This window comes from Anastrepha ludens, chromosome 6 (genome assembly GCF_028408465.1).
Source record: "Anastrepha ludens isolate Willacy chromosome 6, idAnaLude1.1, whole genome shotgun sequence".
Lineage (NCBI taxonomy): Eukaryota > Metazoa > Arthropoda > Insecta > Diptera > Tephritidae > Anastrepha > Anastrepha ludens.
The window spans coordinates 98,104,734-98,127,492 of NC_071502.1; the positions used below are offsets into that span (position 1 = coordinate 98,104,734).

Sequence of the window (22,759 nt, forward strand, 5' to 3'; positions counted from 1 at the left end):
GATTATTCGTCCTTCGAAAAGTCCATACAATTCCCCAATCTGGATTGTCCCCAAAAAGCCAAAACCTTCGGGAGAAAGGCAATATAGAATGGTGGTTGACTTCAAGCGCCTAAACGCCGTAACAATTGCCGACACATACCCCATACCGGATATAAATGCAACTCTTGCCAGCTTAGGTGCTGCAAAATACTTTACAACGATTGATCTAACTTCCGGGTTCCACCAGGTTCCGATGAAAGAGTGTGACGTACCAAAAACTGCGTTCTCAACGATGAATGGAAAATTTGAATTTCTTAGGCTTCCATTCGGACTAAAGAACGCCCCTGCCATTTTTCAACGCATGATAGACGATGTTCTCAAAGAATATATTGGGAAGATCTGCTACGTGTATATTGACGACATCATAGTTTTTGGAAAAAGTGAAGAAGAGCACCTAGAAAATGTTAGCACGATCTTTGCAAGGCTGCTGAGTGCAAACCTAAAAGTTAATCTGGAAAAAACCCATTTCATGAAGACTAGCGTAGAATTCCTTGGTTATGTCATCACTCCTGACGGGATTAAGCCCGATGCAAAAAAAGTAAGAGCCATTCAGGAATTGGATCCTCCCGAAACGCTTAAGGATCTAAAGCGTTTCCTAGGAATGACGTCGTACTACCGAAAATTCATTCGGGACTATGCAAAGGTGGCTAAGCCATTGACAAGTCTAACCCGGGGAGAAAACGCCCAAATAAAGGCTAACCAGTCGAGAAAGGTAAAAATCAAGCTCGAATCCGCTGCGTTGAAGGCGTTTGCTGATCTAAAGGAGCTACTCGTTTCGGCTGATATTTTGGTTTTCCCGGACTTTCAGAAACCTTTTAATTTGACTACGGATGCTTCTAACTTTGCAATAGGCGCTGTCTTGTCCCAAGGTGAGGTTGGAAAGGACAGGCCAATCGCGTACATCTCTCGCTCGCTAAGCAAGACAGAAGAAAACTATGCTACAAATGAGAAGGAAATGCTGGCCATTGTATGGGCATTGGACAACCTGCGTTCCTACTTATATGGCGCAAAAAACATTAAAATTTATACCGATCATCAGCCGCTGACCTTCGCTCTAGGAAACCGAAACCATAACGCGAAGTTAAAAAGATGGAAGGCCCGGATAGAGGAATACAACCACGAGTTAATTTACACACCCGGTAAATCAAACTATGTGGCAGATGCCCTATCCAGGATCAAAGGTCGGAAACAGGACACAACAGGACTTCACGTGTTGGCTAGTGGCTCCGATACAGAAACGGCTAGTGAAGGAGCAACAGATACATCCAGAACAATGACCGCCGCTAGGGGCTCTACCACCGCAACCGCAAGTGAAATAGAAACTGTCCACAGCGCTGAACAAGACGCCTCCGATCTAATAATTCACGTCGAGGCACCCTTGAATGTTTTTAAGAATCAGCTCGTGATAAGAGAGGGACGGGAACTCCTTAGTGTTGAGAACCCACACGAGGGTTACACTCGCCATTATGTGACTCTAGCCGATATTAATCGGGACACTTTAGTAAGCATATTGAAAGAAAGGCTACGTCCAAATATAATCAACGGTGTCAAAATTCCCGAGAACCGGCTACAGCTTCTCCAAGATGTGTACCTCGAACACTTCCTTTATTACAAGATTAGGGTAACGCAAAGATTGGTAGAAGATGTGGCGAATGAAGAAAGAATTTGTAAAATAATAGAGGAAGAGCACAGGCGGGCTCATAGAAACCCGGTGGAAAATAAAGGACAAATTCTGGAAAGGTACTACTTCCCCAAAATGGCGAGCCTGATAAGAAACTTCACTAAAGCTTGCGAAATATGCCGGGTAAATAAATATGACAGACATCCTTTCGTCCCAAAATTAAAAGATACACCCATACCCAAACATCCGTGCGATATCCTGCACATTGATATTTTCGAAATTAGCGGGGAGAAATTTTTAAGTTGTCTAGATAAATTCTCCAAATTTGCGAAGTTTTTCCACATTAAGGACAGGTCGGCCGTACTTTTGCGAAAAAAATTTGCAAAAGTAATTCACTATTTTACGGTCCCGCGGATGATAGTTACAGACAACGAACGAGGATTCGTCACCCCTCTAGTATCCAATTATGTAAGAAGTTTGGGAATCAGGCTCTACCAGACCCCCATTCAAAAAAGTGAAGTAAATGGGCAGGTCGAGAGGCTTCATTCCACTATTATTGAAATATACCGCTGTTTGCAAAAGGAACTACCCAACACCAGCCCCAAGGAGTTACTATACATAGCCGCTGATCGGTACAACAATTCAATTCATTCCATTACAAAGCATAAACCGAGCGACATATTTTTTAACAGGGTACAAAGAATAAACTACCAGGGGATAAGAAATTTTCAGGAAAAGGTTTTCAATGAGGTAAGGGTAAGGGGTCAAATAAAGAGAAATCAGGAATCAAGAAATTCGCGAATTAATAGAAAAAGGGACCACCCTAGGGAATATTCGCAGGGCGACGTGGTGTACGTAAGGAATAAGCAAATAAAAGCAAAACAACGGCCACTGTACAAAAAGGAAGTCGTAGGAAAAGATAATAGGGTCACGGTAACAACGAACAATGGGAAAAGGATCCATAAGACTCAGGTAAAAAATATATGAAACCGATCTTTCCTTTCCTTTTTTGACGGATTTTTTCCTTCGCTGGCTCGTACAAAAATGGGGTGATAATTAAAACCCTTTAAAAAAAAAAAAAAAAAAAAAAAAAAAAAAAAAAGAAAAACAAATAATTTTATATGAAACAATTTTTTATATTTGAGAAAAAAGAGAGAAAGAAACTGTTAATCAAAAAAAAAGAAAAAAATACGCCAAATATATTCAAATAATCTAAAGCGTTGTAAATTGTACAAAAAAAAAAATATTTTTTTGCCATATATGTAACGCTCCTCTTTTCCTAAAAGCCACTTGTTTTAATATAAACGATGAAATGTTTTTTCTCCCTTTTCCTTTCAAAGGATATTCTGATTAGGAACAGGTTGCTTTCAAGAAAAGAACACGCGCAACTGGCAATATTAGCTTAAGGCTGAAACAAGAAGTTACCGATTTTTTTGTTATGTTATTTTATTGCCACACTAAGAAAATTTGTAAATTTTTATTGAAAATTTTATCAAGCTAGATTACTCGTAATCCCCTGCGTTTGCGGATTCAACATCTTCGGCTACGATGCCCCATTGGTAGCGATAAATCAAGGTCAAGGCTGGATAGTAAATGGCCATTTTAAATTGATACATAAGATTGATTTGAATCTCTTCAGTGAAGCATTGGAGAAATTCGAAACGGCTGCAAAGGGCATGAGGAATGATGTCGCAAAATCCTTTGCGGCATACAACTTGAACCACATTAGCCAACGCCTCGCCGAACTTCGGGCCACTAAACCCCGTAAAATCCGGTCAATCAATTGGCTTGGATCGGCCTGGAAATGGGTTGCCGGCTCGCCTGACGCAACAGACTGGGACACAATCCTCAGAAGTCAGGATGATGTAATCGCAAACAGCAACCACCAATTTAAAATAAATGAGGAACTCTTCAATGCCACTCGGGAATCTATGAACCAGATCAATCAGATGACACGTTACGTGAACACCATTGGGAAAGAGGTTGGCACTACGGCTGCTGAAATAGTACTGCTTAACCGCATACAGATCCTCAAGGAAGAAATAAGTGAGGTAGTACGCGCATGTCAAATGGCAAAGTCGGGCATAGTCAACACCAACCTCTTAAACCCGGTTGAGTTACATCAGCTAATTTCTGAAGAAGAGGCTTTACCCTACCAAAATGCCATTGAGGCAATTGAATATGCGAAGCCCTCCTTATTTTCAAACGGCTCTCTGCTGCTTTATGTACTCGCAATCCCTAAGGTCAGAACAGATGAATTCCGCTTTCTGATGACAAGAGCTGCGGTTCATGCAGGTATGAGGGTAGTGGCAAACTACACGAAAATGTTGGTCAGCAAGGAAGAAACGTACGGCATAATAAGTGAATGTCCTTCGATCAAAAATTCAACGATCTGCGAGATGAGCCATCTGCAAAGATTACCCGAAGATGGATGCCTGGCACGTCTAATTAAGGGGGGTGATGCTGAATGCCACTTCGAACCTGAAAATGGAGAAACTATCGAATTAATTAGTGAAGGTACATTATTTCTAACCAACTTTCAGGGGACTGTTCGTAATGATAATCGCAAGAGCGTCCTTAACGGCACGTTCCTCATCCAGTTTAGCAATGAGACAATTTGGGTGAAGAACGAAACCTTTTCTAACAGAGCATCGCAGAGCTCGCAGGTATTGCCAGCAGCGGTTACCAACGTGAAAAGCCAAGGATTTAAACCAAGTCTAGAATACGTTCACGAGTTGAGCATGACGAATATCAACCATCTGGGCAAACTGGGCCAGAGATTCCATGTCTCTTTGGCTGTTGACGCTTTTTTTATTTGCATATTGGCCGTGGTCTCCTACTGGATTTGGAGAAAGATAACAGCAAGCCTTGACCTCCCTCCGATACGCCAACCTACCATTCCGATGCCTGTTGCTACCTACGCAAAGGAGACACCCGACGATTCCCGGAATACGCATGTCAATCTGCGGGACGCAGATATTTAGAGGGGGGGCAGTTAACACCACAGTTAACTCGCTCACCTGCAGCAGAAGCACACCCGTGTATTGAAATATGCTGACAGTGCGTCTGCTTAATGCAACGTGATCCACACGCGCATCCGGCAGACAGCAACTTCACCCGAAATACACAACATCGTGGGAACCGCTGTGTCAGCAGAGTTAGGGTAGGAATAAGGCTAGTTTTAGTATAAAAGGTTCTGAGTGTGCCGCCGCGCGGGCAGTCTTGAACCAGTGGGCTTTAAACGGTAATCTTCAGCCAGCTAATAATCAGGAATACAATAAAGTAAACTGTAAAACGCATAGAACGGACAATTAATTCCAGGATCCCGAAAGTAAGTATAACTTAACGGGCCAAGTTGTTGGCCCGCAACTTTAATTTTTTAAACGATGTCCTGCGGGACACGTTAACTTGTATATTGAGACGGCTCACACCAAATTTCAAGTAAATCGGTTAAGTAGAACCTGAGAAATCAAGGTAAACATTTTGAAATACATAGTTTCGAGAAAAACGCGTTTAAAGTTTTGGGTGCAATTACGCCCTGTGGCGTTCCAGGCGAGCCAGTTTAGAAGTCGTGACACTAAAATAGCTATATCTCTGAAAATAATTAATATTTTAACAAATCCTTTTAAGGACATATTCTAGAAAGGTTAGGCTTTGAGAATATAAAAAAATCGATTTTTTCGAATTTCTACACTAGAGTACCCCCTTTATTATAAAATAAATCTTAATAATCTGTTCTTCATCTTCTTAATTGGCGCGATAACTGCTTACGCGATTTCGGCCGAGTTTAGCACAGCGCGCCAGTCATTTCTTTCTCGTGTTAACCCCCGCCAGTTGGACACACCAATGAGTGTTTGTGGATTACGAACGGTGACTAATTTGCGCTTTATGCTGCTGATGAAGTTCATCTGATTTTTGATTAAGATCTGCGTAGGAAAAAAGTGAGAATCAAGATGCGTAAATCTTAGTCCCGGGAGAGCGGAGCAGCCAACGAGAAGGTGCTGAGATGATTTTACCTCATCCTCCATACAGCTGACGCAAAAAGGACTCGAAGTAATTCCGAGCCTCATGGCATTTATACCACGCGGATAGTGCCCCGTGAGGACGCCTGCGAAATTTGAGAGCAGAAATTTTGTTATCCTTAGAATAGCCCTCGAATACCTCGTGGTCAGAAGGATTTCGCGATCTTACAAATTTGTGTACTTATCCTGCGTTCGCTGAGTTGACGCGAAGTCCACGTTTCCAGGAGTAGAGTGCAGGTTGCCAAGGGGATCCCGATTCTCTCCTTAAAGATTTACTAGTTTAAAATTTTAATGGGAAAAAGTAAAATGCAGCACCGTTGGGAAATTAGTATACTTATACTTTTTCAACAAAATGGGCAGACTTACTGTTTTTTGATGCCTCCGAATAGCAGATAGTTTTCTATGAGGAGGTTATTCGTAGCATAAATACACCTGGAAGTATGCCATTGCCTGCCTGCTTTTAGAAAAAACTCTTTCTGTCATTTGGTGTATCATGCGCGGTGTTTCGCGCCCGAGCGCTACCAAATGATAATCACGCAATGGAAAGCGTAAGAGATATTTCAGAATAATAAAATCTTTTTCAGAAAGCGTAAAATGGACTACAGAATGCGTCTGCTATTCATTAGAAATTAAATGAAAGCGTAAACTTTATTTTAGAATAATTAAATATACTTCAGAAATGCAAAACATACCTGTGAATATTGAAAACTGTCAAGAAAAAAAATTCAAAAATCAGTGAGAACCTTGCGCTACTTTAGACCTGCACAATGTTATACCAAAATAGAATGGGCTACAAAACTGCATACCCGTAATTTTTTTAAAAACTCTGATTAAAAATTTCGGGTTTTATGAATATTAATTGTTTTAAATTTAGTATAAAATGTAAAACTCAGACTTATATGGTTTTTGTTGTAATATAAGTTATAATTTTATAAAAAGATAAAAAACACATAACAGAAGTGAAACTTTCAGGGCAGACAAAGAAAGAGGGAGAGACCCGACAGTGAATGAGAGAGAAAGAGAGAGGGATAGAGAGAACGAATATATATCAAAATAAATTCAAAAGATTTGCAGAGAATACTAATAGACAAAATTTACAAAAACATAGAAAGGTCGACCGGTGTAGGTAAACGCCGGACACAAACCGTGGCAACAACGCGCACTACTCCGAGCGTTTATCACCCACACAAATGCAGCGATTCCAGAACCGCAACAACGGCAAAAATTACCGCAAGGCAATACCAATAAATCCGCCGCCGGATTGGATACCACTTTATGGTACGCACAAGCACTAGCTAGGAAACGGAAATAAGCGTCAAAAAGTAGGCACCACAAACAAACGCCAAAAAAATTGGGACTGAAAAACGCCCCAAACAGTAGGCACCAAGGAAATACAACGCCAAAAAGTAGGCACCACAAATATATTTCCTACAAGTTTGCGCCAACAAACAAGCGCCAAAAAGTAGGCAGTGTTATTTCTCACTAAAAATTAGCAACCACCAGGAAAAACTCAGGAAAAATAGCCGAAAGTGTATCTTAGATATATATAAGGTATAGCTCTCTCTCTCTCCTTTTCCTCTACGTTACATCTTTTTTCTCTCTCGAGGAACGAAAATGCCCAAAACGTTGCATGACCTTAAAATTTTACTCTCCATTCTCGCTCGTCCATCGACGCCTAACAAAATAATATATTTATAAGAAAAACAATAATAACTTATAAGTAAAAAAATAGTGATAAATTATAAGTAAAAAAATTAAAATAAAATTAACTTATAAGTGAAAAAAAAATAATAACTTATAAGTAAGAAAATTTATAGTAAATACTTAGTAAAATGTTGCAGTGTTATTACAGTGAGCGCCCCTGTATGTACCGTAGTTTACCTAAATTTACTGTCTGCAATAAAGTTTTTTATATTACATTTAATATATATTTTATTTTCTTAATACAAGACGGCGCAAAAGTAATCATCCAATTATGTTTTTTAACAATTTTTTTACTAAATAGAGCAACAAAATGATGTTGAGTTATGGAAATTTTTATTTTGCCTTTACGCGCTCCATTGCTTGTCGGTTTATATACTGCAGCTGTCTTGTTCACGATTGCCAAATATGGTTGACGTACCACGCCATTTGCAAAAGGTATAAATCGTTCGATGAGGTGATTATTTGTGCGCCACGTTTTATATATTTTATTTATATTTTATATTATTTACATATTTAATATTTATTTTATGTGTTGCCTCGTACTCGCTGACGTACGTTTGATATATTTTTAAAGCCACACAATACTCCTTTAGAATTACACTGTGCAACAAATTCAGGTTAGCAAAAATTAGGTCCATTCTGAGAGTGGCGGGTGAAAGTAGAGGCGAAATTAGAAGACCCGTATCGCGCCGTTTTTTTAAGTTAGTTCGAATTTTTTTTTAATCGGCTTTCGAAGTTCGAAATCGGAGCCGATTTTCGGTATATTGTTTCATAAGTACCACAAAAATTTTAGAAATCAATTTTTTCAAAAATTGTAATTATTGCACAGGTCTCTAGCAATAATTTGGCTTTTACAGATTGAAAAAATATCAATTAGTCGACGAGTTATAGCCAAAAAACCATATAAACAATTTTGCTCCGATTTCGAACTTCGAATGCCGATTAAAAAAAAATTCGAACTAATTTAAAAAAACGGCGCGATACGGGTCTTCTAATTTCGCCTCTATTTTCACCCGAAACTCTCAGAATGGACTTAATTTTTGCTAACCTGAATTTGTTCCACAGTGTTATACGAGTATTTAACGGTTTCTGAAGTGTGTGCCCCAAAGTAAATAAAATATTGGAAGATATTAAAAACAGGCATTAAGACAAGGAAATACCAAACCTTGTACCAATTTAAAAAAACAAGTTGAAGAGTTTTGGTACTTCATACCGAACAATGTAAACAGTCTATTAAATTCTAAAGAGTTGTTATAAAAAAAAATTTACTTGTGCTCCTAATAATTACTTTTTCAGCTGGCTCTTCTGAATTTCATGGCCATTGGAGGGCGTTGTTTTACTTAGTTTTGACTTCGAATTTTTTTTTGGAGATTCTGTGTTATTTGTCTCTGCAAGCGCCATAAATCAAACAAACTGTTATATGATTAGCAAATTCATTACAAGGAACACAAACTGTTGCACGAAACATCATTTACACAGATTTTTCTTTGTACCATTGCATGTTTTTTAATGTTAAAAGGTTTCAAGAAGACCGACAAATTTAATTTATTTTTGTTTTTACAGCACTCAGGCAAACATTTACCTTCAATTGTGCAATATTTGTTATTAAAACATTTTTATTAAAACCCATTTATCTGTCTACTGAGTATTTACCTTTATTTGTTGCTGAGGCAAATAGCGAATGTTGAGCGCGAACGAAGCATAAACACACACACACACACACATCCATATGTATTTATAATAATGATTGTTAATCGTTTGCTAATGCTAATATCGACACGATTATAAATAGCAGAAAATTATAATTTCTTTAATTCCGCGCTAACTCACGAAACGCCGCACCAAGAAACTCGTAGCTACAAACATAAGTATGCATACGTGTGTGTGTATGTAATTATGTATGTATGTATGTATGTATGTATGTATGCATGAGTTTGTTCAAGTTGAAAAAGAAGAAGAAGCAGAGTTGGGAGTCTACACACGTGTTTTGAAGGCGGCGATAAATCAATAAACACTTTTAATTAATATTTATTTGGAATAAGAATCATGAAAAATTACACGAAAGAGATAAGCGTGGCGAAGAAGAAGATGTACAATAAAAATCTTGAATTTTAGATCTCTATAAAATACCACCCCTTTGTATTACTATAAAATTATGTTACAAAGGTTTTTCCAATAACAGGTGGTATTTTGAATAGCCCGCTATTTCGGTAGATGTAACTTTTGAAACTGTAATTTTTTTATATTTGACAAGTAGAAACTTCGAAATTAATAAAAATGAACGATACAGGCTTAAACAACGTATTGAAATTATTAAAATTCACTATAAAAATGGTGAAAATTTGGCCAAGACGGTTCGTAAAACTCGAGCATTTTTGGGTCATCGTGAAGTACCTTGTCGAACCGCAATACAGAAAATGGTGAACAAATTCGAACTGTTGCGAGAAGTTAGTGATGTGAAGACTAAAACCCGCGCACGTCGCTCAAGAACAGCCGAAAATATTGCTGTTGTAGACGAAAGCGTTGAAGAAAATCCAGGTTTGTCCATTCCTCGTCCTTCTTTGGAATTAGTGTAGGACAAAAAACCAAAACGGTATGTTCCTTTCAACGTTTTATTATACACTAAACTTAAATCTATACAAGTAAAAAGAAATGAAGTAAAAAAGAAACTAAGTAGGAATTCGGGTTGCCAACTACTTACAATTTCATTATTTTCCAATACTCCCTCTCAACCCGAATATATAATTCAAAATTATTACATTTGTTCAATACATTCGTTCAATAAAGCAAAAATCTTAAATTCTTTCAATTCAAAAATTAATGTTTTTCAATACAATCCCATAAGTTTAACAAGTTCTGAATGTTTTGCTTTAGTCAGATTTTTAGTTAATACATCTGCTAGATTAGAGTTAGTTGAAATATATTTTAGTACAATATCACCACTTTCAATTGATTCTCTAACATGATGAAATTTAATGTCAATATGTTTGGTACGGGCGTGATACAAATGATTCTTTGCTAGATGTTGCGCGCTTATGTTGTCGCCTCGTAACAATAGTGGTTTATCTTTCGAATAAAACCCTAATTCTATAAGTAAATATTTTGAGTAAATTGCTTCTTTCGCCGCCGTTGAAAGTGCGACGTACTCTGCTTCCGTAGTACTTAAAGCTACAATCGTTTGCTTCTTTGATTCCCATGAAATTGTAGCGCCTGCCATTATAAACAAATAACCGGAGTATGATGTTCGGTCATTGAGGTCGCCACCCCAGTCTGCGTCCACATATCCACAGACTTCAGAGTTGTCTGCATAGTACCGAAGCTTGTAGTCAATGGTCTTGGCCAAGTAACGTAGGACATGCTTTGCTCCTACTTCGTGTTCAGCTTTCGGATTGATGTTACATTGCGCCAACTTGCTCACCGAATGTGAAATATCAGGCCGAGTTCTTACAGCTAAGTACATTAACGCGCCAATGAGAGACTGATAGGACGTCGGATCGATCTGCTTCTCAGTATCATCGCTACGTTTGATTTGGTACCCAGCATCGAGGGGAGTTGATGCCGGCCTGCAGTCTGTCATTCCGCATTGCTTCAACAGATTGAGGATGTACTGCCTGTGACCAACAGTAATAGCGCCAGTATCGCCATCGCGTTCCACCTCCATACCCAGAAAATGACTTATGGGCCCCTTGTCGACAATATCAAACGCATTAGCTAGCTCACATTTGATTGTCGTCAGATCGTCTTGTGATGAGCACCCTAGAATGAGATCATCAACGTAAATAGCAATTAATGCCAACTTGCCTGAGTTTCGCCTTTGGTACAGGCATGGTTCATTCTTGCAGGAAACGAAACCCATTTCCCTTAAAATGGAATCCAAGGTAGAATTCCACTCCTTGCCGGACTGCTTAAGGCCATATATTGCCTTGTTCAATTTTAAAACGCCTCTGGGGTAATTGCTGCTTATAAAGCCATCGGGTTGCCACATGTAGCACTCTTCTTTCAGCTCACTGTTTAAGTAAGCGGTAGTGACGTCGAGTTGATGTAAGTAGAGGCCATGCTGTGCTGCTAGCGCCAGTAGCATGCGGATCGTGGCATACCTGACGACTGGAGAAAATGTTTCGAAATAATTCACACCATATTCCTGACTACAGCCTTTAGCTACTAGTCTTGCTTTGAATCTTTCGATGTTGCCATCTTTATTCGTCTTTAAACTAAAAACCCATTTACTTCTGATTGGTTTCTGCCCCTCTGGTAAGTCCACAAGCGTCCAAGTGTTGTTGTTGATTAAAGAGTCATACTCCCTCTGCATTGCCGCACGCCATTCTCGTGCATACTCATTATTTTGGACGTCGTCCAACTTTTCTGGTACTCTTATTTCGGGGTCGCTGGTCATCGCATTTAATAAATTACGTTGTTTCCTGGGCCGCCCTGGGTTCCCAGATCGAATGATTTTCGGCCTTCCTGGCCGCTTTTGAGCGCTATCGATGCTTCTATGGTCATGGTCTTCATCGTTGTCTTCTTCGCCGTTGTTTACTGGTACTTTATCGTTAAGAATTTCGTCGCAACTTCTTGAAACATCACTATTTTTCATGGGGTCATCTTCCAGCAACTGTAAATCTTCCTGCGTTGTGCCGTGTTCCCGCGTTGATTTTGACTTACCTTCGTCGAAGTATACATCTCTTCTTTCAATTATTTTATGACGTTTTGGATCGTAGAGGCGATAGGCTTTCGAGCATAACGAATAGCCCACCATATAACACTCTTCGCCTTTCGGCTGCAACTTATTTGACTGCGTTTTGTTTAGCGCTGTAGCGAAAGCACCAAAAACACGGAGGTGCTTCACCATCGGCTTCTTCCTTGTCCACATCTCGTAGGGTGTCGTATCATTCAGCGCCTTTGTGGGACATCGGTTGCGTATATAAGAAGCTGTACAAATGGCTTCAGCCCACAAATATTCACTTAAACCGGACTCTACAAGCTTACTCCTAGCCATCTTGGTTAAAGTTCGATTAAGGCGTTCGGCCACGCCGTTTTGTTGTGGTGTGTACACAACCGAAAGTTCACGTTTGATGCCATTTTCCTTGAAAAATCTGTCGAAATCATTGTTTATGTATTTACGGCCGTTGTCGCTGCGCACTGCTTTAATTTTTAATCCACTTTGGTTTTCAACCATACTCTTAAAATCTCGAAACTTCTCGAAGACCTCATCCTTCGTGCGTATAAAGTACACGAAAGATCTTCTGGAGTAATCATCCACAAAAGTCACAAAATATTTGCTGCCACCAATCGAGGATTTTGCGAAAGGTCCACATACATCGGTGTGGATGAGTTCTAGTATATTTTGGGACCGATATTGAGCCAATTTTGGAAATGGCTTGACGTGAATTTTGCTCTTTACGCACACTTCGCATCTTACGTTTCTTGGCACATCGGTGATATCAATATTTTGCACCAAGTTCTTATTGACTAATTCGTGCAGATCGTCGTAATTGAGGTGACCAAATCTTCGATGCCATATGCTGGCCTTGTCCACTGATGCAGCAAAACACAATTTCTTTAAATTTTCTTTAAAAACGAATACATTTTCAATTTTCTGTGCAATTAAAATTGTCCTCCTGTTTTGGTCTTCTATTTTCGCACATACACTGTTGAACCGAACCGTCATACCTTCGCTTACAGCTTCATTTACCGATACAGCTTCATTGAGATTTGGCACAAACAGTACGTTCTTAAGACGGATCATACATGTTGGAGTTGTAACGCAAACTTCTCCTTTTCCAGAAGAATCCATGTGGTTGCCATCAGCAAGTTGCACACGCTCTGTCGCTTCTACGAACTTCTCGAACATATTTCGTTCTCCACACATGTGTGAGGTCGCACCACTGTCAACGCACCAACTATGATTGTTCAATTCAAATCTATGAGTTCGAGCCGAAAATGATCTTTGTTGTTGGTTTTGCTTTTTCGGTAATCGACAATGTGCTGCGAAATGTCCCGTTTGACCACAGTTATGACATCTAAGACCAGATTTGTTGTTGGGCTTTTTAAAATTTTGCTTCCCACTATTGTTCTTCACATATTTTTGATCTGACTGCACTACAAACGCTTTTTGACCATCGCTGCCATTTTGATCTGTTTCGTGCTGCATTCTCCGTGCCCCTTCTTCCAGCAGCTTTGCCTTTAAAATTTCGAGGGTAGGTAACGAATCGCGAATCTCGACAGCTATAATGAAATTCTCGAATGACTTGGGTAAACTTGTTAGAAGAATTAGAATAAACAAATCATCGTTTATTGTTACGCCAATTTCGGAGAGTTTATCAACAATTTCACAAAATTTCCTTATGTGGTGTGCCACTGTGTCACTCTCAGACATACTCAAGTTGATTAGGGATTTATATAGAGTAACTTTTCTTGCCGGACCACGCGGCTGGTGAACACTTTTCAATTTATCCCATGCTTCTTTTGAAGTCTCTACATGTTTAATATGACATACCTGTGACGATTTAACATTCAATATTATAAGTGCCAACGCCTTTTCGTCTTTAGTGTTAAACTTCTTGTCGTCACTTTTCACAAGGCTTCCGCTGGCGATCTCCCAAAGATCTGCATTCACGAGAAGACTTTTCATTTGAAGGGACCAAAAGTCGTAGTTTCCATCATCCAATTTCTCAATTTGCTGTGGCGCACTCATGGTGATTAACTGCCTTTTACTGCCGTATACTTCAGTCAAAATGAAGCCGTTGTTCCTGAGACCACTATACCTGGGATCTCGTTTCAATCACTGATTTTGGTATCACTGCACCTAAGCTGCGATTTCTTCTTGTGTGTAAAAAAGCACTTGAGCCTCATCTGGGCCCATAACCTATGTAGGACAAAAAACCAGATTGAAGGAAAAAACGGTATGTTCCTTTCAACGTTTTATTATACACTAAACTTAAATCTATACAAGTAAAAAGAAATGAAGTAAAAAAGAAACTAAGTAGGAATTCGGGTTGCCAACTACTTACAATTTCATTATTTTCCAATAATTAGGCATGCCACAAACGTCATTACACCGTATTTTGCATAAAGATTTGGGTCCTGAGGCTTATAAGGTCTAGTTAACACAAGAACTCAAGCCGACCGATCATTAACAACGTCGTGTCTTTGTTGATTTTCATGCATGAAAATGATCCTGAATTCCATCGAAAAATCATCTTGAGTGATGAGGCCCTCTTCCACCTCGGTGGCTTCGTCGACAGTCAAAAATATCGTATCTGGGGCTCAGAAAATCCAAGAGTTATTGGTAAAAAGCCTCTCCATTCTAAACGTGTGACTGTTTGGTGCGGTTTATGGTGCGGCGGTGTCATTGGACCTTACTTTTTCGAAAATGAAGCTGGAGCAACAGTTACGGTGAATGCATTGCGCTATCGAGAGATGATTATCGATTTTTTATGGCCGGAATTGGATGGTATTACATGGACAATGTTTATTTTCAACAAGACGGCGCTACGTGCCACACAAGCAACGAAACCATTGATCTTTTATCAAAATAACACCTCTTAGTGGAAAACCCTTTATAAGTGACAGTGAAATAAACTGTGCAAATGTATAATACTAATAAGCGGTAAAGAGATTTCCAGTAGGCACATTTCGAGGCTGACAGTCCATGACAACCTTTTTTCTCGGAGAAATCCTATCAAATCTATTACTGATTTTCAGCCACAGATACCAAATCACCCTAGTTCGAATTTCTTGGAAATCGCTGTTGGTGAGGCTATCACCGCCAAGGGCAAGTTCCACTCATCTAATGGTAACGAATTTATTCTGGCTCAGATTGAAAGTTATAGACGTGGATGAAATGGCATTCCACCAAGTAGATCCAGCAAACGCCATGAACGAATAAACCATGTATTTTAAGGCGTGGGATCTCTCATGGAGGTGACGCGAATTGACGCCAAGAACGTGCGATTTAACCTCGCGCGACATTCCCTGTTGGCAATGGCAGGACCTGAAAGTCTTCTAGAACTACTTCTAGTAACTCCTTTGGCAGATCGCACGACTTTCGCACTCCCTAATACATTTTTTATACCAGATGGCCCACTTGGATAGGCTTTATACTTCTCTTCTCAGAGAAAGGCTTCAATACAGGTAGGTAGGAAGGTGAAATGGTTGTAGTGCCGGTCTAGCACTTCTTAAGCAGCACTAAAGCGCTGCTTTGATACCATTATGAGACGTTAGACAGGCAGATATCTACAGACAGCCAGAGCTATTGATATAATTGAGAAGATTGATAAGATTTAAGTTGGTGCACTGCCCCAGGCTGTCGTAGAAACTGATCTTAATCGTCTAGCTACCAAGCCCGGACATTTACAGACAAGTGCTCAACAGTCTCCTTCTCTGAAAGGACCCCACAGCTTCTGCAATGGGGTTTAAATGGTAAACCCAGCTTTTTTGCGTGTGTGCCGATCCTCCAGTGACCGGTAAACACAGCTACGAGTTTGGAAGCTGAATGGCGAGGAGTCCAAAGGACTTTCTGAGTCCTATCGTATATTCGTGATATATCGTATTGGGACCAAATGCTTTTCGAAACAGCACATGAAGAAATGGAGCTTTATCTTTTCTGCGCTTTCCTGAGAAATAATTTCTGCAGTTCCCCTTTAACAACTGTCAGGGGGATGCCGATGACCGGGTAGAAGGTCTCTGAGGCCAATTCAGTCCCTTTCCTGGCAAGCTCATCAGCAATTTCATTTCTTTGTTCCTATGATCTGGAACCCAGATCAGAGAAATATTACCTGCTCACCCAATAGATCTGATCACCGCCTTCAATACAGCCTTTCCTTAGAAATTATCTAGAACTGCTTTTAGAGAAAAAAAACACGCTGTGACAGCTTTCACAGGTTGCAGGGATGTATTTGAGCAATGCATTTTTAATTGAGCCCAGTAGAACATCATTGGAGAAGTTCTTTTGCAAATGCCAACTGGATTTTCTAGTTGGATTTTCTGAAACCGCAGGTCTATATCAACAAACCGCAATCGACGCACGTCCTCACAGCCTACATAACCTAGGCCGTTGAGCAAACTCAACAAATTCAGCGCTATCCTATGCCAAATATTAAATGCAGCCCGTTTCGGGCTTCCGTGGAATGCAAAAATGTTGATTCATGCCGTTTAGCACTCACCTAAGATAACTCTCTGGATATTAGAAGCCCCACGACCGGTGAAGCTTCAAATCATTGAGACCAAACTTCGGTTTAAGTAGAAAGTAAAACCAGAGTTTGCAGTAATAGCCATGTTACTCTAAAGCCTTTAGAAACCACTCGCATTTCTTCGGAAATAGTTCAGAAATGTAAGTTGAAGCTAAACTCCGTTGCAAGGCGGAATGAGTTTGAAGTTATATGGGTGCCGGAACACTGTGTTGTTCAAGGCAACGAACCGGTTGATGAATTGATGAATGAGCTACGAGCCCTGATGGGACTATCGAGGAGCTGAAAGGACTGTCGGGGCCCTGAAAGGACTATCGGAGTCCTGAAAGGACTATTGGAGCACAATTCATACGGATGACATATGGGTCTTATAGGCATCTTCAAAGATCCTCTGTTTAAATCTTGTTTGGAAGATAAGAAAAGTATAGAATATTTTTTTACGCCTGACGGGCCAGATCTAGATGGGTCAGGTGTATTATCTCATTATATCTCGAGTCTCATCAGGCTTATGAAACGAATAGCTGGCATGGCGTGTACTTAAACACCACTCACAGGTTCATCTCTTGCTGATTGAAATAACTCACTGCACCCCTTTTATTTTAATTCCAAACCTTTGTTCTTTAAGCTGGGCTCCATGAAAAAAGCAGGACGGGGCACACTTAGGCGCTTGAATATAGAACTCGTCCATTGTAATAATAGGACTATGAATAAGTTCGTGCGGTTTTACAACAGATGGCGTAACTTGATTATTATTCCATCGATCCACATTTCCAAACATTCATTGGAGAGCTACTGTCGTAAGGCACAAACGTCAGTATAAGTTTTTTATTTGAAGCGTAAACAACAATATTTTTACCACACTTGAAAATGTCGAATTTCGTGCCAAATAATGTGTTTTTGCGGGGAATTCTTCTTCATTATTTTAATATGAAGAAAAAAGCAGCCGAAAGTCATCGTATCTTGGTGGAAGTTTATGGTGAGCATGCTCTATCTGAGCGAACGTGCCAGAAGTGGTTTGCACGCTTTAAAAGTGGTGATTTTGGCTTGGAAGACGAAGAACGCGAGGGTGCGCCGCCAAAGTTCATGGATACCGAATTGGAGGAATTGCTCGATCAAGATCCGGCTCAAACGCAAGAAGAGGTTGCAAAAACTTTGGGAGTTGATCAATCAACCATTTCCAAACGTTTAAAAGCCATGGGAATGATCCGAAAGGTAGGCCATTGGGTGCCGTATGAATTGAAGCCAAGAGACGTTGAACGCCGTTTTATGGCATGCGAACAACTGCTTCAACGGCACAAAAGAAAGGGTTTTTTGCATCGAATTGTGACTGGCGATGAAAAGTGGGTCCATTACGACAATCCAAAACGTCGGGCAACGTATGGATACCCTGGCCATGCTTCAACATCGACGTCGGCGTAGAATATTCATGGCCTGAAGGTTATGCTGTGTATCTGGTGGGACCAGCTGGGTGTTGTGTATTATGAGCTACTGAAACCGAATGAAACGATTACGGGGGATGTCTACCGACGACAATTGATGCGTTTGAGCCGAGCACTGCGAGAAAAACGGCCGCAATACGCCGATAGACACGACAAAGTTATTTTGCAACATGACAATGCTCGGCCACATGTTGCACAAGTGGTCAAAACATACTTAGAAACGCTCAAATGGGATGTCCTACCCCACCCGCTGTATAGTCCAGACCTTGCGCCATCCGATTACTATCTCTTCCGATCGATGCAACATGGCCTGGCTGACCAGCACTTCCGTAATTACGATGAAGTCAAAAAATGGATCGATTCGTGGATTGCGGCAAAACCGACCGAATTTTTCACAAAGGGAATCCGTGAATTGCCAGAAAGATGGGAAAAAGTAGTAGTAAGCGATGGACAATATTTTGAATATTAAATTTGTAACCATTTTACGTCAATAAAGTTTCAAATTTCGAAAAAAAACCGCACGAACTTATTCATAGTCCTATTAGAATCAGATGAATTGTAGATATGATAGAAGAAAGAATAGGGAGAAAATAAAGACGAACGGCCGCTAGATAAGAATTACGGAAGGGGAAAACGCTGCGCGCTGAAAGAAAACTCCTCCGGTGGCTGGTGTTCAAACCTGGTAACTCCTCAGACTAAGTTAAAATGTGAGAGTCGAAATGTTTAAATCTTTGTATCGTGCACGCGATAGAGCAGAGCCCCCTTAGGTTGTCTGCAACATTTTTAAGGCGTCTGAAGCCGAAATTTTGTTGGAATAGCAAAATTTCAAACAAATTCTTTGTTCAACTTGAATTTCCATCGTTAAATTCGAAGAACACACTCGAGCTTGACTTGTTTAGAGTAGCACAGAAAACAAACTATGTGACATATCACTCTGAAATTTACCGTGTAAGCTTATAACAGTCCTACCAAAAAAAAAAAAATTATTTTTGCCATATGTCATCCGCGGACCGTTTTATTGATAACGTCTCGTTCATATTTGAGCAGAAGGTATTACACAATAGGCTCCGAATTCCCTTGGTATGGTGTGCGACGAAGACTCCCATGAATATCGCAAAATGCGGCTTTGTTAGTTCCGGAAAATGCTTCGACTGTCACCGATCTACACTTAGCTAGAAGAGCGTTGCAACTGATTCGAGAGCGCGCCGAATCGAGGGTTATTCGGTCGCGAGCAGACTGCAGATAGCCTGAGGAACTTCCACACTCTTTCTGTTCAGGCCTAGCCAGCTGGGCCTTGCAGTTTCTTACAACACCGGTAGGGCCTAATACTCACATATGATTTATAGCGGAATATTCAGATGGAATCAAAACGTGAGTCAGACACTCGCAACCAACTTGGATCGCTTTATTAGTAGACCGAATGTCTTTATTCCTGTTTGCCTATCAGAATAAATTTGTATGCTCTTATAAGACAATGCACCAGTCAACAAGCAGCAGATTAGTGCTTTGATATCAACCGATTCCGCTTACAAAACATTGCAACGATCTGGAAGCTTTGAATTGATTTTAAAGGAGAGTTAACCAAAGAAGAGTCCGCCACCAACCCTCCCATTAAACTTCGAACCATCCGTGAAAAGTTTCATTGAGACTTGTTTCCAGATTTTAAACCGGACCCATTGAACTATTGAGGGAATGGGTTTGAAGAAGAATCTGATTGCAGCGTGAACAGCGGTTGCTTTGCCTGTCCTCCTCAAGCGCTAAGCATAGATTTTTTTAATTAAAAAATAATCCTTTCAATAAATCTAATTTTCTTATTCTACACGGGACGGGAACGGTACAATGGTGACGCTGACGTCTGCTACTAAAAAAATATTTAACTTCTAAAATCTCATAACGCAATTTATTTTCAATTTATCTCAACTATTTATTTGGATTAGCATTCGAATTGTTCTCTGCAGACTTTCCCACTTCCCTGTTATTTACTTATTCTCATGGTTTTAATTAAAATTCTTCTGATTACTGTCAAGTACTGTACGTGCGAGTGTGTGTATGTATTTTAGCTTCAACTATTGGTTTTACTAAATTTCTAACAACAAAAAAAGAACAAATAGACTCTTCGTTCAATTTCATAGAAATTCATTTTAATTAAATTCTTGTTGCTTTTGCTCTTATTTACAGATAACAAATGAATCACTGTTATTGGACTGTGTGTTGTTGTGCGCACTAAATATATTGGATGGTAGAAGAAACAGGTAAGCAAGGTTTATCACCTAAAAAATCTAATACTCGCAATTGAAAAGTAAAAACAAAAAAAAAATTAAGAATTAATGGGTGTAGCGATAATAAAAGAAACTACAAAGTAAATTAAAATAGAGAAAAATAATTGAATTCGACGGAAGGAAGAAAATTTAGTTCCCACAAAAATGACTAATTTAACTCCGAATAAATCTAATGAGCAATCCATGTCCTCGACAGCGGCAATTTAACACGTTTTTGCAAAGAATTTTGTGAGACTATTTTGTGGTGATGATACATTTTCTTTCACTAATTTGAGTTTATTGACTAACTAGAGTTTACCAACAATAATTCCGCGAATGCTTGGCATCTTTACCTCACTGACGGATCAAAATCAGATGATTACATAAAGGGTGTCAAAAAAGTCATACCGCAAGACTTTTTATTGAATTTCCAATTGTTCATAAAATTGGTTATAATAATGCGATTTAAGTCAAATATGCGCCGTTTTGTTCGATGACGAGTTCCCAATGAGATGCCAACTTCATAATGCCCCTCTTATAGAAGCTCGCTTCCCTATTGTCAAAAAACTCGGAGAGCCAATTTTCGCAGGACTCTCTTGAGGACAACTTCCGACTACCAAGCTCGTTCGCCATGGACAGAAATAGGTGGTAATCACTTGGTGCGAGATCCGGACTATACGGTGGATGCAAAAGAACCTCCCATCCGAGCTCCCAGAGCTTCTGGCGCGTCACCAAAGATGTGTGTGGCCTGGCGTTGTCCTGATGGAAGACAATTCGGCCTATGTTGATCAAAGATGGCCTCTTCTGCATGAGTGCTGCATTCAAGCGGTCCAGTTGTTGGCAGTACAGGTCCGAATTGAGCGTTTGGTCATAGGGGAGCAGCTCATAGTGGATGATTCCCTGCCAATCGCACCAAACACACAGAAGAACCTTCCTGGCCGTCAATCCAGGCTTGGCCACCGTCTGGGCAGCTTCACCGCTTTTCGACCACGACCGTTTGCGCTTCACGTTGTCGTAAGTGACCCACTTTTCATTCGGTTTCAACGGGTCGATTTTGTTGCGATTCAGAAGCGATTCGCATGCATCCATACGGGCAAAAATGTTTTTTTGCGTCAAGTCGTGTGGCACCCATACATCGAGCTTCTTTTTGAATCCAAGCTTCTTCAAATGGTTTATAACGGTTTAATGACTCATGCCTAGCTCTTGACCGATGCTATGGCTGCTACTATGCTGGTCTCTTTCGATCAATTCAGCGATTTTATCGCAATTTTTGATGACAGGCCTTCCGGACCGTGGCGCATCTTCGATCACCTCTGCACCAGAACGAAAACGTTGAAACCATCGTTGTGCGGTGGGAATGGAAACTGTATCGGGTCCATAAACTGCACAAATTTTATTGGCAGCATGAGATGCATTTTTGCCTTTATCGTAGTAGTACTGTAAAATATGCCGTGTTTTCTCTTTATTTTGCTCCATGTTTGCGACGCTATAACTCACGAACGACTAAAAGCAAACAATAATTAATCAAACACGTGTTAGCACGTGAAAAGAGCTTTCCAAAAAGCTCTAGCGTGAACCGATGCGACGAATACAACTAGAACTACGCGCTTGCAAAGACAAGCTTGCGGAAATACCGCAAGACTTTTTTGACAACCTATATCATTCGCGGTTGTAAAATCTAGTGGTGAAACCATGTCAACGGGACACTTACTGCCATTTTCGTCTGTCTATACAGCAGAAGCCCTCGCAATATTGAAAGCAATTGACTGTGCACTTAGCTCTTCATCAAAAACCATAATTTGCACTGACAGTATGTCGACTATAGCATCCATTCTAAACATAAACAATAAAAACCACATCATATCGTGTATCCGTGACAAGTTAATTGCAACCCATAACAAAATTAAAATAATGTGGGTACCAGGGCATTAACGAATGTCCACAGTTCACGTCAATCAGAAGCAACATATTCAACTGCGACAATGCCATTGATCTCTTAAAAACCACTACACCTGAAAACATTGAGAAAATTGCCAAATATCGAACCCTAACGGATCTTCGTAAAGTAATTTAACTCCCTGTAGCTATAGCTCTAAGTAACGTATTGTTGGCAATTTAACAGCTATCTCAACTCAGTAATTTCCTATACTTTTTATATTTATAATGTTTCATATTCACACATACTTTTTTCATACCGGTAAGCCGAAGGCCCTGGCAGCCAGTGCTCCTTTTTTTGCTGTGCAATAACAATTGTATTGTTGTTTCTCATTTTTTTTTGTTTTATAAATAAATAAATAAATTTGAACATACATATATAATTTGACAGTTAACAAATCGTCATCCGTGATTCTACAGTAATTCACACCGGGTTGTAAACAACAACTTTTACTGGCCGCAGTTCGTTTCCCTTAACACCCCAAGCCTTCGATTTCAATTTTGTGATATAGCAGCTCTGAAAGTATTCGATGCGCTGGTAGTAGCAGAGGCAGAG

The 22,759-nt window shown here is 40.0% G+C and overlaps 1 protein-coding gene across 3 annotated transcripts in view; it reads left to right on the plus strand.

The window, feature by feature from the left end:
- LOC128868759 (putative polypeptide N-acetylgalactosaminyltransferase 9) overlaps positions 1–22,759 on the plus strand; it is a 363,662-nt gene that overhangs the window by 121,458 nt on the left and 219,445 nt on the right. For all 3 annotated transcript variants that reach the window (XM_054111228.1, XM_054111227.1, XM_054111231.1), the window contains one exon: positions 20,189–20,262. The gene's annotated coding sequence lies outside the window, so the exon portion shown is untranslated. The remainder of the gene's footprint in view (positions 1–20,188; positions 20,263–22,759) is intronic.